Source organism: Myxine glutinosa, chromosome 6 (assembly GCF_964187855.1).
Source record: "Myxine glutinosa chromosome 6, kmMyxGlut1.1, whole genome shotgun sequence".
NCBI lineage: Eukaryota > Metazoa > Chordata > Myxini > Myxiniformes > Myxinidae > Myxine > Myxine glutinosa.
Window position 1 is genome coordinate 114,807,925 of NC_136266.1, and position 7,799 is coordinate 114,815,723.

The window sequence follows — 7,799 nt, forward strand, 5'->3', positions numbered from 1 at the left end:
TCAGCTATCCGTTACCTTGGAGGATCTTAATCCCCAGGAACACGACAATATTATGATGCAAAGATGAATTGATTTGATTTCAGCATCAAATTTCAAAGGTCAGACATCATGTCAGATAAAACTCACACTTGAGAACGGCTGAAAGGATTTAAATCAAAGTTGGTACAAGTATGTATAATGATCGTAAAGATGTGGGCGGAGGAATATTGGTCGACGTCGAAGAGTACCGTTTTGGTTGTATATGAAGTCGAGGCTCGTAGAGGAGCTAGAAAATAGAATGGATCAGGTTGTAACACAGAAAAAGGAACAGCAGAGAGGGGAAACACAGCAACAGCAGGGCTGAGGGACAATATAGAGGGAGACCTGGAGAAATTAGGGATGAATGAATGAATGAGGGTTAGGGGGTGTACAAGAGGGATACAGCTGAAAAATTCCGTAAACTGTCAGGAAGGAAAAACTGGAAACTTGGAAAAAGGTGGGCTTGTGAGTGGTTTGATGGGGCAGAAAGTTAAGCCTCATCTATACTATTGTATCCAATTTTTGTCACCACATCTGATGAAGGACAAGGCTGCCATCGAGACGGTTCAGTCTAGACTCTAGAGCAACTAGGTTGATTCCGAGCCTAGCTATACCAAGCAACGAGAATCAGCTGAAGGAGACAGGACATATCTTAGGAAGGAGGTGATTAGGAAGGGATCTGATGAAGATGTTTAAGATAATGAAGGGTATCTACAAAATGGTGCAGACATATATATATTTTTTGTAGAATGTAGTGACAGGACAATGGGCCAGAACCTGAGTAAATCAGGGGAGAGTTAGGATGGTAGTAAGGTAGTTAATGCATGGAATTGTCTCCCTGGAACAGTAGTGGTAGTAGAAACAGTTGACAGGTTTAAACTGATATTAGATAGGTACCATGAGGCATTGGGACTAGAGGGGTATATCAATATTGGCAGGAATGGTAAGTAGATTGGGTGTTGTAAACATGCGTAGTGATTTTGATGTTTGTAAAATGGTCTCACGTTTGTTCATTCCACACCCAGCCTGATGTGGGCTTAGCGGTTCGGGTGCTGGCTTGGGATCCTAGGATCCTGAGTTTGAATCCCGGTCGATCGTTGAATTAACGCCAGGGGGGTTGACTCAGCCTGTCATCCTTCCGAGGTCGGCAAATTGAGTACCAGCGTACTGGTAATTGGGGCACTGCATCAGCGACACAGCACAAATGCGCTTCCACAGAAATGATGCAACCAGCAGCCACAGGCTGAATACGAAACAACAACAATATTCCACACCCGACATTCCTGTTAAATCCACTTTACCCACCCTCCCCACGCCCCTACCATCCAAAATACACCGAAGTGATGTCCCTACACCTGCCCAACAGCATTCCTCACCCCACCCTTATCCTCCTCCTTTGAAATTACACAAATAAACTGTTAGATTGAATAAATGTGGTGTTGGCCTCAGGTTTATATAGCACAGGTATGATTGGACAAATAGCTTCCTCCTGTATGTGAACCACGGCAACTTCCCTTCCTTAAAGGAAACATGTTGTGGGTGGAACCACGGCGATTGTGGAGAAAGGAACTGAAAGAGGAAGGTTGATTTGGCTTCGACGAAAGGGGAGTGTTCAGGAAAATCGAGCAAGAAGGAACGACCGGGTGAGTGCATTGGTTTGTACAGCACATAGTATTGTTTTTAGTCATTAACAACCATTACCACTCGTACATCTGATCAACGCAATATGCCAATCCTGATTAGTGCATTTTCAAATGACTGGCACATTGTATTACATTTGGCTCAGGGCCATTCTAACACCGCTATGGCCCAGTGGAAAAAGCATAGCTTAATACCTAACCATTCTGCTGTGTTACTAATATCTCTCTACGCTGTTTATGTTGCTGTTTTTTATGTCTTATGTCATTTTATGTTTCATTTCTATTGCCACAAATTCTCATCATATTCTATTTCTCAGTGAAGACTTTAAAATGCTCTGCCATGCTGGTAAATGTTTTTGCAAACTGTAAAGGGGAATGTTTCCTTTGCTAATGGAGCTATCACGTGTTTAATGACTTTGCAGAACGCCATGCCTGTTGACCATTCTCCGTAAAACCGCTTTATTTTGTAACCTCATCGCAAAGTATGCAATACAGTACTCTGCCATCCGTGATAATATTCACTGCGAGGCTAATTGAAGAGAACTGGATTGTATATCACTCAAAGGTGGTGGCAAAAAAAAATCAAGTAACAATATAATTCTTTGTTGTGATGTTGGTATAGTTGTCGTGCAAAGGCAAAAAATGTTGATAATCTTTTTTAAATTTATGTTTGAGTAAGCCCTGGTCTTTCATTTCCTCTTTGTATGATCTTTCCTGTAGCCTGGCACGAGTTTCCGTCTATGCATTGACAACATCTCCCTTCTTCTGAAAGACCTATCACGGCTATCAGTACATAAATTTGATCTCTTCCAGTTACAATGCAACCATAATACTCTTCCCCACATGCCTTTAAAATACCTGTCAATCACAATACCACACCTAACCCCCTGTATACCTGTCAAATCTACTATATAAGAGAGATGTCTGTTTGTGTGTCTGTCTGTCTGTCTGTGTCGCCATTTTTCTCAGAGATGGCTGAACGGATCTTCATCAAACTTTCAGAGGTTCATCAGTGAGTGCCTGGGAATGTTTTAGGCCAAAACATTTTTTGAAAAAAAAACGTTCGTTTTTTTGGAGTAAAAAAAAAAAAATCGCTCGATAGTGCCTAAGCCTTTTAAAATTAATGCCAGTTATATACAAGTACACATTCGCATAAATAAATACAAAACAATCACCACACATTTGAATACAAATAAATCAAACAATTCCGGTAGTGTATGAACTTGGTAGTATGGCTTCTTCTTCCTGATCGGCATCACACTTAACTCAGAAACGTGATGAACGCCACATTCACCCACCAGCATATATATGAACCCCCTTCCTCTCCTGCCTTCCCCCTTCTCCCTCCTCTCTCTTCCCCTTCCCCTCCTCCCCCCTCCCACGCCCGGCAACGCCGGGTACTTCTGCTCGTACTTTATTATTGGTAAATATACATACCAGTACTTATGCGACTCCATACTGCAAGTGGAGAACCCCCAGTAAGATGTCGCATACAGCCCTTGCTGCATCTTACCGGGATCGATAAGCACCGCTTGCCACACGGTACATTAACTCTTGTTTCCACCCACTACAAGGAGTCAACCTGGATGCGGTTGGGAGTAATGAAATGAATATATAATTTAGTGTTCCAACTTAATGAGCAAATGCCGTGACGTCACCTCACGACTTGAAAGGCAACTTTCAAGTCGTGAGGCAACAGTTGCCAGAAAAAGGCAACTGTGACTTTTTCATGCACGTGTGGCAGTATCTGAATTAACAACTTTATGATGTAGCTATGCCGGATGGCTTCTTCTGGAGCTTCGCAGACAGGGCGGACATTGTGGTGGTAACGTCACGGCTTTGGAGTAACCAATCCTCCAACCAAATGAGTGCACGGTTACTCCCAACCACATCCAGGCGACTCCATATAATGAGTGGATACCAGAGGTAATGCACCATGTGGCAGGCGGTGCTTATCGCTCCCATTACGGTACAGTGATAGCTGGGTGGGATACCTTAATGACGGTTCTCCACTGATGGTATGGAGTCGCAAAATGACTGGTTTATAACTGAAAGGTTTTCAGATTCACAGGTGTATGCAGGACTGATGCCCTGATGATTGCCCTGATTGTTTTGATCTGATTTGTTTTGACCTGATTTGTTCTGATTGTTTTGACCTGATTGCCCTGATCAGCATTGCCCTGATGAAGCCCCAACAAGGGTGAAACCAGGTCGGTAACTGTGAGTTTTGTATGCACTTGTGATAGTATCTGAACGAAGATCTAAGTTACGCACTGCTAGATGGCTTCTCCAGCTTGGCAGGCAAGGCGTACTTACGTGGCAGTGAAGTCACGGCCTGTGCTCATTAGGTTGGAGAACTGAAATTATAGATTCTGATTGGTAACTCCCAACCGCATCCAGGTGACTCCATATAATGAGTGGATACCAGAGGTAATACACCGTGTGACAGGCAGTGCTTATCACTCCCATTAAGGCACAGAGATAGCTGGATGGGATACCTTAATGGCAGTTCACCACTGATGGTATGGAGTCGCATAATGATATATGAATATATATATATATATACGAGGTGTGTTCAAAAAGTATCCGACCTTTGTTCATAAAAAATACTCGTATCCAGATACAACAAACTTATACTAATGTCCTTCAAAGTAGTCCCCTTGGGCTGCCACACACTTCTCCCAACGGTTCTGCCACTGTCGGAAGCAGCGCTGGAACGCCTCTTCTGGGATGGCGCGCAGCTGGTCCATCGCATTCCGCATGATGTCTTCTCTGGACTGAAATCTGGTCCCTTTCAGGGGCATTTTCAGCTTGGAGAAAAGCCAGAAGTCACACGGAGCCATGTCGGGAGAGTAGGGAGCCTGACGAAGCACAGGTGTGTTGTGTTTGGCCAAGAAACTCTGTATCAAATGTGAAGAATGGGCGGGTGCGTTATCGTGATGGAGCTGCCAATTGCCCGCTGCCACAGGTCCGGCCGTTTGCGTCGCACAGTGTCACGAAGGCGACGCAGAACCTCTTGGTAATACTCCTTGGTGATGGTTGTGCCGTGTGACATGATGACATGGCTCCGTGTGACTTCTGGCTTTTCTCCAAGCTGAAAATGCCCCTGAAAGGGACCAGATTTCAGTCCAGAGAAGACATCATGCGGAATGCGACGGACCAGCTGCACGCCATCCCAAAAGAGGCATTCCAACGCTGCTTCCGACAGTGGCAGAACCGTTGGGAGAAGTGTGTGGCAGCCCAAGGAGACTACTTTGAAGGACATTAGTATAAGTTTGCTGTATCTGGATACGAGTATTTTTTATGAACAAAGGTCGGATACTTTTTGAACACACCTCGTATAAATATATATATATATATATATATATATATATATATATATAACTGTAAGAAATAGTAGAAACTCCAAAGTACGAGCAGGGCGTCTCATTTGTATTGAATAAATAATCGTTAGATTAAATAAGACGCGGACGTAGCTTCAGGACGTCGATCTTTAATTGTCGACAAGCTTTCGACCAACAAAGGTCTTCTTCTGAGTCTACAAAAACATCAGGCATGTATATCAGTCAAGTATGTATGGTGATATGTGTGTGAGATGTGTGATGTGTGTAGAAAATGCATACAGAAGGAAGAGCCACGCCAAAGTTCACTCACCAGCCCCAAGTTCAACGGAAGTGACCGTTTGCGTTACAGTTAGGGTGCACGTGCATATACAAATATAGAGATATACATACATAAACACACAAGCATATATTCATATCCCATTTATATTCATATAATATATTTATATATTTATATAAATGACATATAAAGGTAGAATGAATGAATGAATGAATGATGAATGAATGAATAAATGAATGAATGGGTTACGCTTAACAATTTGATTGGGTTGATGTGGGAACATGCTTTAGTCATCAAAATTTATGCCATGAGGGACTTTTGTCCGAAGTTTGTGTATCCAAAAGGACTCACGTTTCAGAATCGTGGTGTGTGATCGATTTGTGGTTGATTCAATGGCAGAGATCTGAATGTCATTTATAGAGTGATCCGGTTGATTAAAGTGTATCGTGTAAGGTAGAGATTTGCCCTGACTGGTGTGGAAGTTATTGATTTCTGACCGGGTGTTATTAAATCGTGTGTAGAGTGTATTTTCAGTTTTTCCAACATATTGTTTGGTGCACTTTTGGGGTAGTGATTAGGTATATGACCCATGTAGATTTGCAGTTCATATAGGAGGTGATGGGGAATTTTTGTCCAGTGCTAGAACTACAGAATTTGTTTCCTTCTAGTAAATGCTTGTGAATAATGCATTTGTTTGCTGTGCATTTATAGAAGCCAGGGATCCTAGTTTCTTTGTTGTGGGGCTGTGGGTGCTTTGCTTTTACCAAGAGGTCCCTGAGTGTCCGACCACGTCGAAATGATGTTAGTGGAGGTTGAGGAAATGTGGTGCCGAGTGTTTCTGATTGATGGAGGAGAGGAAGGGCCTTATTCAGAATACTTGGCAATTGGGATGAGGTAGCAGACCAGAGTAGGTGGTTACCAGTGGGACACGGTTAGTTGCAGGTTTGGGTTTGTAAGTAAGTAGGTCTGCTCTCGGTATGTGTTTTGCTCGGGTTATTGCTTCTTGCACAGAGTGAGGGTCATAGTTTCTTGCAATGAAGTGTGTTTCTAATTGGCAGAGAGAAGTTTCTTCTGCCATTTTTGTTGAGCAAATGCGTCTTACTCTGAGTGCTTGACTGTATGGTATGCTTGCAATTGTATGTTTAGGATGAGATGAAGAAGGGAGAAGGTAAGAGTGAGTGTCTGTTGGTTTGGTGTATAGTTCTGTTTCGAGTCTGTTATTTTGAAGCGTGAGTGATGTGTCTAGAAAGTGAACTTCGGACTGTGAGCTGTCGAATGTGAACTTGATGGTCGGATGAATCAAATTTAATTGTGAAACTTAATTTAAATTAAGTTAAATTAAGTTAAAATTTAATCAAAAAACCCCTGTTGCACCATCGTACGCTAACATCTTCATGGGAATGATAGAGGCCAAGATCAATGCACAACCTCATCACGGAATCTTGGAAAAATCCTGGGTACGTTATATTGATGACATCCAGTTCATCTGGTCAAAATCCCCCCGTAGTCTCACCCAATTCCAAAATGAATTAAATTTGATTCATCCGACCATCAAGTTCACATTCGACAGCTCACAGTCCGAAGTTCACTTTCTAGACACATCACTCACGCTTCAAAATAACAGACTCGAAACAGAACGATACACCAAACCAACAGACACTCACTCTTACCTTCTCCCTTCTTCATCTCATCCTAAACATACAATTGCAAGCATACCATACAGTCAAGCACTCAGAGTAAGACGCATTTGCTCAACAAAAATGGCAGAAGAAACTTCTCTCTGCCAATTAGAAACACACTTCATTGCAAGAAACTATGACCCTCACTCTGTGCAAGAAGCAATAACCCGAGCAAAACACATACCGAGCGCAGACCTTCTGACTTACAAACCCAAACCTGCAACTAACCGTGTCCCACTGGTAACCACCTACTCTGGTCTGCTACCTCATCCCAATTGCCAAGTATTCTGAATAAGGCCCTTCCTCTCCTCCATCAATCAGAAACACTCGGCACCACATTTCCTCAACCTCCACTAACATCATTTCGACGTGGTCGGACACTCAGGGACCTCTTGATAAAAGCAAAGCACCCACAGCCCCACAACAAAGAAACTAGGATCCCTGGCTTCTATAAATGCACAGCAAACAAATGCATTATTCACAAGCATTTACTAGAAGGAAACAAATTCTGTAGTTCTAGCACTGGACAAAAATTCCCCATCACCTCCTATATGAACTGCAAATCTACATGGGTCATATACCTAATCACTTGCCAAAAGTGCACCAAACAATATGTTGGAAAAACTGAAAATACACTCTACACACGATTTAATAACACCCGGTCAGAAATCAATAACTTCCACACCAGTCAGGGCAAATCTCTACCTTACACGATACACTTTAATCAACCGGATCACTCTATAAATGACATTCAGATCTCTGCCATTGAATCAATCACAAATCGATCACACACCACGATTCTGAAACGTGAGTCCTTTTGGATACACAAACTTCGGACAAA

At 42.6% G+C, this 7,799-nt stretch overlaps 1 protein-coding gene across 1 annotated transcript in view; it reads left to right on the forward strand.

Annotated features, from left to right (window-relative positions):
* Window positions 1-1,614: 1,614 nt before the first annotated feature.
* The window catches only part of LOC137430212 (DENN domain-containing protein 3), a 219,002-nt gene continuing 212,817 nt past the window's right edge, over window positions 1,615-7,799 (forward strand). The window contains exon 1 of the mRNA XM_078780421.1: window positions 1,615-1,661. The gene's annotated coding sequence lies outside the window, so the exon portion shown is untranslated. The remainder of the gene's footprint in view (window positions 1,662-7,799) is intronic.